Source organism: Lynx rufus, unplaced genomic scaffold (assembly GCF_022079265.1).
Source record: "Lynx rufus isolate CCGP_SWC_20201006 ecotype Redwood Valley unplaced genomic scaffold, mLynRuf1.p SCAF_17, whole genome shotgun sequence".
Classification (NCBI taxonomy): Eukaryota; Metazoa; Chordata; class Mammalia; order Carnivora; family Felidae; genus Lynx; species Lynx rufus.
The window spans coordinates 48,682,901-48,691,674 of NW_025814831.1; positions in this window are offsets into that span (position 1 = coordinate 48,682,901).

Genomic DNA, 8,774 nt, shown 5'->3' on the forward strand with positions numbered 1-8,774 from the left:
GCAGTTCTCTGGTATTCCCAAATAAACTTATGTTGCTGCTAAAAGTGCTGGCTTTTTTTTTTTTTAAGGTCAACCAACTTATAGATGACATTTTAATGAATATTACTATGAACTGTGTATTAACTTTGCTGTGTTTAAGAAACACAAGAGTACATTATTTTTAAAAATTTTTATGTTTTTAGTTTTGAGAGAGGGAGACAGAGACAGAGACAGAGCACGTGTGGGGGAAGGGCAGAGGGAGGGAGATACAGAATCCGAAGCAGGATCCAGGCTCTGAGCTACCAGCATGGAGCCTGACACAGGGCTTGAACTCATGAACCAGGAGATCATGGCCCAAGCTGAAGTCTGACGCTTAACTGACTGAACCACCCAGGTGCCCTGAGTCTGCATTATTTTTAAATTAGTTGTTGGTTGCTGGACTATATGTTTCTTTGACTAGGACTCCACTCAGATTCTGGGCCATTGCTTCAGTAGGGTTATATAGAATACAGAATTTAGATGGCTGTTTCTTTCAGATTTTTCAATTGAAAATATAATTTCAAAATGTAGCCTTGTGGCTGACTAGTGACTTGAGGGAGGAAAGGAAGCCTAACAGTACAGCCATGTTTTCTGGACAGTCTGCTTGAGCCCAGGGCAAAATTTCTAATCTCCAGCAGAATGATGGATTATGTGCCTTTGTCAAGTTCCATTTTTGTAGCTGAACGTTGGATCTGTCTTGTACCACAGAGAATTGAAAGTTGTAATATTTATCAAAACTTGGAATCGAGATGTTCTGAGTTGCTAATTAAAACCAGATCCAAATCTTTGGCAATCAGTAGAGTCAACAGTAAGATTATGATCCTCTTACTGAAATTAAGGTGCCTGACCAGGACAGTTGTCTGGACAGAATCACGGAAGAACCAAAACCATCCTCAGGGAACAATTTGGGGAGAGATGTTTTATTAGAAATAAAATGAAAACAAAACAGGAAGTCCCAAGGTATGACCAACTTGAATTGTTTTCCATGTCAGTATATATGAATGCCTCCTTTTTAAGAGAGCTCCAAGAAGAGATATAGGCCAGATCCACATTCTGTGTGCCTGTGACTGTTCCAGTAGCATTTAATTATAGGACATTTCTTTGTTAGGGTTGCAAAAAAATGAGTGTTCCTAGCCTCTAATTAATTATTGATTTCCCACCAAAGTCATAGAAAAATGTAAAGTGCCATAGAAAGTCTGATTTTAAGCAGTGTACCTTTCTGGTTTGCTCACCAGTGTAATTAATTAATTAATTAATTTATATTTTTTAATACAAAATTTATTATCAAATTGGATTCCATAAAACACCCAGTGGTCATCCCAACAGGTGCCCTCCTTAATACCCATAACCCACCCTACCCTCCCTCCCACCCCCCCTCCCTCCCACCCCCCATCAACCCTCCCACCCCCCATCAACCCTCAGATTGTTCTCAGTTTTTTTTTTTTTTTTAATTTTTTTTTTCAACGTTTATTTATTTTTGGGACAGAGAGAGACAGAGCATGAACGGGGGAGGGGCAGAGAGAGAGGGAGACACAGAATCTGAAACAGGCTCCAGGCTCCGAGCCATCAGCCCAGAGCCTGACGCAGGGCTCGAACTCACAGACCGCGAGATCGTGACCTGGCCGAAGTTGGACGCTTAACCGACTGCGCCACCAGGCACCCCATGTTCTCAGTTTTTAAGAGTCTCTTGTTGTTTGGCTCCCTCCCTCTCTAGCTTTTTTTTTTTTTTTCCCCTCCACCATGGTCTTCTGTAAAGTTTCTCAGGATCCACATAAGAGTGAAAACATATGGTATCTTTCTTTCTCTGTATGACTTATTTCACTTAGCATAACACTCTTCAGTTCCATCCACGTTGCTACAAAAGGCCATTTTTCATTCTTTCTCATGGCCACGTAGTATTCCATTGTGTATATAAACCACAATTTCTTTATCCATTCATCAGTTGATGGACATTTAGGCTCTTTCCATAATTTGGCTATTGTTGAGAGTGCTGCTATAAACATTGGGGTACAAGTGCCCCTAAGCATCAGCACTCCTGTATCCCTTGGGTAAATTCCTAGCAGTGCTATTGCTGGGTCATACGGTAGATCTATAAAGCTGTAATCATCAAGACAGCATGGTATTGGCACAAAACAGACACATAGACCAATGGAATAGAATAGAGAACCCAGAATTGGACCCACAAAAATATGGCCAACTAATCTTTGACAAAGCAGGAAAGAATATCCAGTGGAAAAAAGACAGTCTCTTTAACAAATGGTGCTGGGAGAACTGGACAGCAACATGCAGAAGAATGAAACTAGACCACTTTCTTACACCATTCACAAAAATAAACTGAAAATGGATAAAGGACCTGAATGTGAGACAGGAAACCATCAAAACCCTAGAGGAGAAAGCAGGAAAAAAACTCTCTGATTTCAGCTGCAGCTATTTCTTACTTGACACATCTCCAAAGGCAAGGGAATTAAAAGCAAAAATGAACTATTGGGACCTCATGAAGATAAAAAGCTTCTGCACAGCAAAGGAGACAGTCAACAAAACTAAAAGGCAACCAACGGAGTGGGTAAAGATATTTGCAAATGACATATCGGACAAAGGGCTAGTATCCAAAATCTATAAAGAACTCGCCAGACTCCACACCTGAAAAACAAATAATCCAGTGAGGAAATGGGCAGAAAACATGAATAGACACTTCTCTAAAGAAGACATCCAGATGGCCAACAGGCACATGAAAAGATGCTCAATGTTGCTCCTCATCAGGGAAACACAAATCAAAACCACACTCAGATACCACCTCACACCAGTCAGAGTGGCTAAAATAAACAAATCAGGAGACTATAGAAGCTGGAGAGGATGTGGAGAAACGGGAACCCTCTTGCACTGTTGGTGGGAATGCAAACTGGTGCAGCCACTCTGGAAAACAATGTCGAGGTTCCTCAAAAAATTAAAAAAAAAAAATTAAAAATAGATCACCAGTGTAAATTAATTGTAAGTTGTACAAAAGTTACTTGACAGTGAAGAGGATGTCCAGTTAGCATCTGGAAGGCGGGGAATCAAAAGGAAGAGAGTATTGCTCTAAAATCTGCCTGGCTGGCTCTGTGACCTCAGAGAAATGACATTACGTTTTTGGATCTCTAGTGCCTCATCTCAAACATGGACGTAATATTTTGCCTGCCTGAAGGTAAGGCATAGGCCAGGTGCTTTGAAGTACTCATTAATTTCTGAGCGTCTGTGATCTTTGATTCCTTCTCTGTAGAATGAGAGCATTGAATGCCATAGTCTTTGATAGATCTACTTGCTCTTAATATGCTGTGGTTCAGTTCTCTAGGCATGTCAGGGACATGGGAGCAGGCAAGAGGATGGTGAAGAGACCTGGGCAGGGAGAAAATCTTAGCCCGGTCTCAATGGTGAATTTGGAAGTAAGCACATGGAAGGATGAGCAAGAGTGTTTTGAGTAGCACTTAGAACCTAGCTAAGGTCATTTGAACCCAGCCAGGCCCAGCAGCCTGAGAATGTGGTGGGAAAAGCTGAAGGTTGGAGAGACCCAGACAAGGCCAATTATGCCAGGAAAGCTATGAGCTAGACCCTGAGTCCAGCCTCTGTATGGGGAGAAGTGAATCCAGAAGGAGGTTGGTGTTCAAAGCAAATGGACCAGAAGGGGTATTGCCCTATGGGACTTTGGTTCAAGTTTAGCCTGAAGAGCAGAATACTGAAAGTCAATTCAGAGAAAGAGACTTGAAGGTTAAGGTCTTGGTGGTGAAAAGTTGCTATCACTGTGTAGCCTGGGAAAATTGCACTTGGAGGAAAGTTAAAAAAAAATCTGTGCTCTAGACACAATTAGTAAGCTGTACAACTTTAGAGAAAGGATTTCACCACTTGGAGTCCTGTCAGTGGAACAAGGTGCAATTCTAAGCTCCTGTTTATCTTCCTGGCTTCACAGTAATGGGAAAATGGCGGTAAAACTTGTGGTTCAGAATAAAGAAACAGCTGTCCATAGAAAATCTTGATTTTACCCCCCTATAGAGTATATCAAATGCATTACATGTTCCCAACAGTCCGTCCAGCAAAAGGAGGAGGTGGATGGTGGAATAAAGAGGAAGTGCTAGAACTTCCCCAGAACGCTGGAGGACCTACAAGGGACCATCCTTTCCACATCCTTCCTTCACCAAGTTTACAGGGTGTAGCTTCCGGAACTCTACCAGTACTCTTAAGTCATGTCTGCACTCTCCTTTTCCTGCCCCACCCCTGCATGCCCTGGTAACAGAGTGAAAAATGAATGGATGACCCTTCACCCAACTGCCCATTGGATGGCCTTGAGTTATTGTGCTTCCCCCAAAGGACATCGACAGAAGAGTTACCAGCTACTCCTTTAAAGATGTGGGAACTGGGAGGAAGGCTTGGGAGTGGACAGGAATCCAGCCCTGTGGTGTCTGGATTATTCTACAGCACGGTATGGGGGACCTCAGGCCCAGGTCCTTCATCTACATGCCTCTGAACCAAAGATTTTTATATTTTCAATATTTATTTCTCTGGGCTCTGTGCATTTGGACATCTTGAAGTTTGTTACACCCAAGTTTTTAGTTTTTTTTTTTTTTAAGAGAAACAAAAAGGATGAAAGCTTTAAGATATTCTAAGAGGAAGATTCTCTTATTGGCATTGTATCAAATTCTTTTCTCTGGGGGAGGCCTGCTGTTGGGGCAGGGTGGGGTGGGTTCAAAAGGGTTGTAACATACTCTGGCTTTGGGCCCAACATTGTTGAAAAATGCTCAGAGGAGACTAGGAGCACTTAGATGTTTGGCTTTAAAACTTTCTTTGTTTAGATGTTCAAATTTGTTTAAATATTTTCTGAAACAGAAACAATAAAAGAACTTGAATAGAAATTTTTTCCGTGAAACAAATTCTTTCCTGACTTAGCCGGACAAGTTCACTCTAAAATCACATTCATATCTTTATTAAGTATCATGCAAAAGAAGTGAAATATGTATAGGATTTGGGTAAGTTTTAAAACAGTCTAGACTTTTCACAACAATAATAGCAATCACTATCAACAACTATTTGATCTTAGGTCCCAGATCCTGTTCTAAGTGGTTTTCATATACCTTATTTCACTTAATCTTCTCAATAGTCTTTAAACTAGGTAGTACTATTGCGTCCACTTTAAGCATCAGGAATCAGAGACTCCCGACTCAAGGAACTTGAGTACACTAGTGAGTGTCAAAGTTTAGGTTTGGCTGCAAACCTAGATTGATTTGACCTGAAAGTCTGGTCTCTGTCAGTAGATCTATAATTCATCATTGCTGATCAATGTTCAACAACCAGCTCTCTGGTGTGGGAGGGGAGGTCTGCTTTTTGGTGTTTGCCAGTTTCCACTAGAACACACATTCAACTACCAGCTACCAGACTATCAACTACCAAATGTTCGAGCCACAAACATGATCTCACTGATCAGAGAGTTGGGAAGAAATACACAAAATCAACTGTCGCTGCTATCACCTGCCTCTAGCACACCACAACTTACCTTGTAGGTTATGTTGTCATCAAATACATTTTGGAGCCTGGAGCAAACCTGCGTCACTCACCATTTAGTGGCAAGGTCCACAGTCTTCCTACTCCTCATATTCCCACACACTTACTCTTGTAAGATGCCTTCTTGGAGCACTTCTCCTTGGTACTTGACCTGGCCAAGCACTGCCATAAAGGCTTCCCATGCATTTTCTTTCCCGCCCCCCCCCCCCCATGCATTTTCTTACCTTATTTTCTCTATGCCATTTTGAGGACACTGCTGTTGTCTTTATCTCACAAAATGGGGAACCAGAGGCTCAGAGAGTTTAAGTAATTCGGTGAAGCTCACACAGCTCACAAGTGAGTATAGATAGACTAAGGCTAGATGTGAGTCTGTGACTCCTGTAGATGATGAAGTTTTCGGGAAGAACTGGAAAATAAATAAAGGTGGGAGAGATGTATTATTAGCCAAGTAAGATTGGACATAAATGAAGTTTTTCTCTATCATGCCAAAAAATAAAAAATAAAATCTATGAGTCACTTGTATCTGGATGATAGTAAATATCAGAATGATTAATTGTGTTCTCAATTTTAAAAGTCTGGATAATTTGGGAAGAGCAGCTGTGGTACAGTGGAAAGAATGTGGAGGAATTGAAGGGTCTGGATTGAATTCTGTAGCCAGTGGATAGGTAGATGGATGATCTTGGACATATCCCTTGACCTTTCCTAGCTTTGACAATTTCATCTCTAAATTGGTTGAATGGACATCAACTGAGACAATTTAAATGAATGGTGTTAATCATCCAAATGTTTATTTAATATTAAGTTTTGGTGTTGAACAGACACGGCTGAATAAAAGGAACTTCTTTTCGTTCATAGCTTTTCAGCTGTCAGGGAAAATGTTAAAAATTGAGAAATATATCAATTATTGTGTAATTTGGGGTTGATGATAAAAAGTGACACATTATTTCGTAATCTTAAAGAACTTTCAAAAATGTGTCCAAAAAATTATTTTAATAGAACTAAAAAGGTATGAATTTACAGATGAATATCTAGAATCAGTCTTCTCTAGGAGAACTTGGTCCAGTTTTATTCTGTTTCTTAGACCTGTTGGTTCTTGCTGATTTTAAGCCTAGGATAGAAAACCCCTGAATCCAGATGGCCTAAATTGTTGTTCTAGTCCCTTTTTAGGGCTATCTCTCTAAATTCACTTTATATGGAAATTGGTAGGTGTATCTAGCCACAGGCAGTTTTCTCATACATTGATAACGTGCAAATTACCAGCAGTATTAAGACTTGATGCTTAAGGAATTAAATCCTCTACATTCTCTTTTGACCAGAAGGAATGTTGAGAAAGAAAAGTATAGCTCTGTTCCCCCATGGATGTGATAAAGTCTGAGCCTTGCAAAAGAGCTTAAATAGTACAACTTGTGTAAGAATTCTTTGGGTGTAGTTAGTATAAACAAAGGGTCCTTGGCACGAACAGAGAACTAAGCAGCTGCAAGAGATTTGCTTAAAAAACCAAAAGATTAAATACTCTTAGAGAGAGAGAGAGAGAGAGAGAGAGAGGGAGGGAGGGAGGGAGAGATGGAGGGAGGAAATACCTGCTAAGGTCTCTGATATTTCCTTTTTCTTTCCTACTTCTAATCTTCTAGGATTAAATAATGGCTATCTGTTGTTAAAAAGACCAAAAGAATCTTCTACTTAAGAATGACCATATTGTCAGCATTTTCCCTTTATCTCTCTCAATTTAAGCAAGCATAGGAGTCTAAGGTTAAGTCACAAGAAATAAATCATTTGCATTCCCTTGCCACCATATCTATTCTCTATGAGATCATCAATGAAAGGATACTGATAGTAATTTAACCCCCATGAGAATATTATGAGTTAGTGGGAGTGATTGATGCATAAGGGAATTGCCTTGAAATGAAATAATTAAAAGTACATACCAGAACCAGTTTGTTTATTATGGAAACCCCTGGTAAGCAGGGGTAATAAATTTTGTTGTAGTCTTGCTGTTCTTTATGATACAGCAGCTACTCATATACCAAGTTTCCTAAGACAGAAACATGAAATTGACTAGACTTTCTCATATTTCCACACAATTCAACTGGTCACATCTTTCTAAAACAGTCCTTATTGTTGCAGCATAATTCTCAATTCAAAGCTGGGAAATGTGCAGTGTATAATTTCATCAGGAAATTTGTACAACTTTAAAATTTATTCAAATATACTAGAAATAAAATTGCTATTACATTTGGAAGCACATGGAATTGTCAAAATGTGATTTTTTTTACATGAAAAACCAGAACGTTTTTGTGTTATTAGGAAAGAGAATATATTAAATGATTGAATAAAGCACATAATTGATTACCATGATGTGGAAGGCTCTCCAAGATTATTATTAAAGGATAAAAGCAAGTTTTCACACCATATATGTAAAATGCCACTGTTTTTGCACTTGTATGAAACTATACTATATACATAGCATAGCATATACATGGGAACTCTATGGAGGAATTATGCTAAGCTGTCAACAGTAGCTATAACTAGAAAGTAAAATTATTGAAGGAAACTTTGGTATTCAATATAACATATTTCTGTAACATTTTAATTTTTTAATAACAAGCGTGTATCATATTTGAAATCAGATGAAGAATATTTTTAAAAATCTGTATATACAGTTGGTAAGTAAGCATATGAAAAGCTCAACATCATTAATAGTTAAAGAAATATAAATTAAACCACAATGAACTGCCACTATACATATCATAATGGTTAAAGTGAGAAATAGTGGCAAAATCAAATGCTGGAGAGCACGCAGGAAAAAAAAAACAGATCATTGATACATTACTGGTGGGAATGTAAAATGTTACAACCATTCTGGGAGGCAGTTTGACAATGTTTTTAAGAAATAGGGAGCGTATGTATAAGGGGAGAAGGGCAGAGGGAGAGAGAGAGTGAGAGAGAGAGAAAGAGAATCTTAAGCAGGCTCTACACTGAGTGCAGAGCCTAATGCAGGGCTCAATCTCACCATCCTGAGATCATGACCTAAGCTGAAATCGAGTCAGATGCACAACCAACTGAGCCACCCAGGCGCCCCCCAGTTTGGCAATTTCTTATAAAGTTTAACATACACTTAGCATATGACTCAGCAATTGCACTCCTTGGGCAAGAGAAAGAAAAGTTATTTTAACGCAAACACCTGCACAGGAATGTTTGTAGCTGTCTTATTCATAATCATCAATATCTGA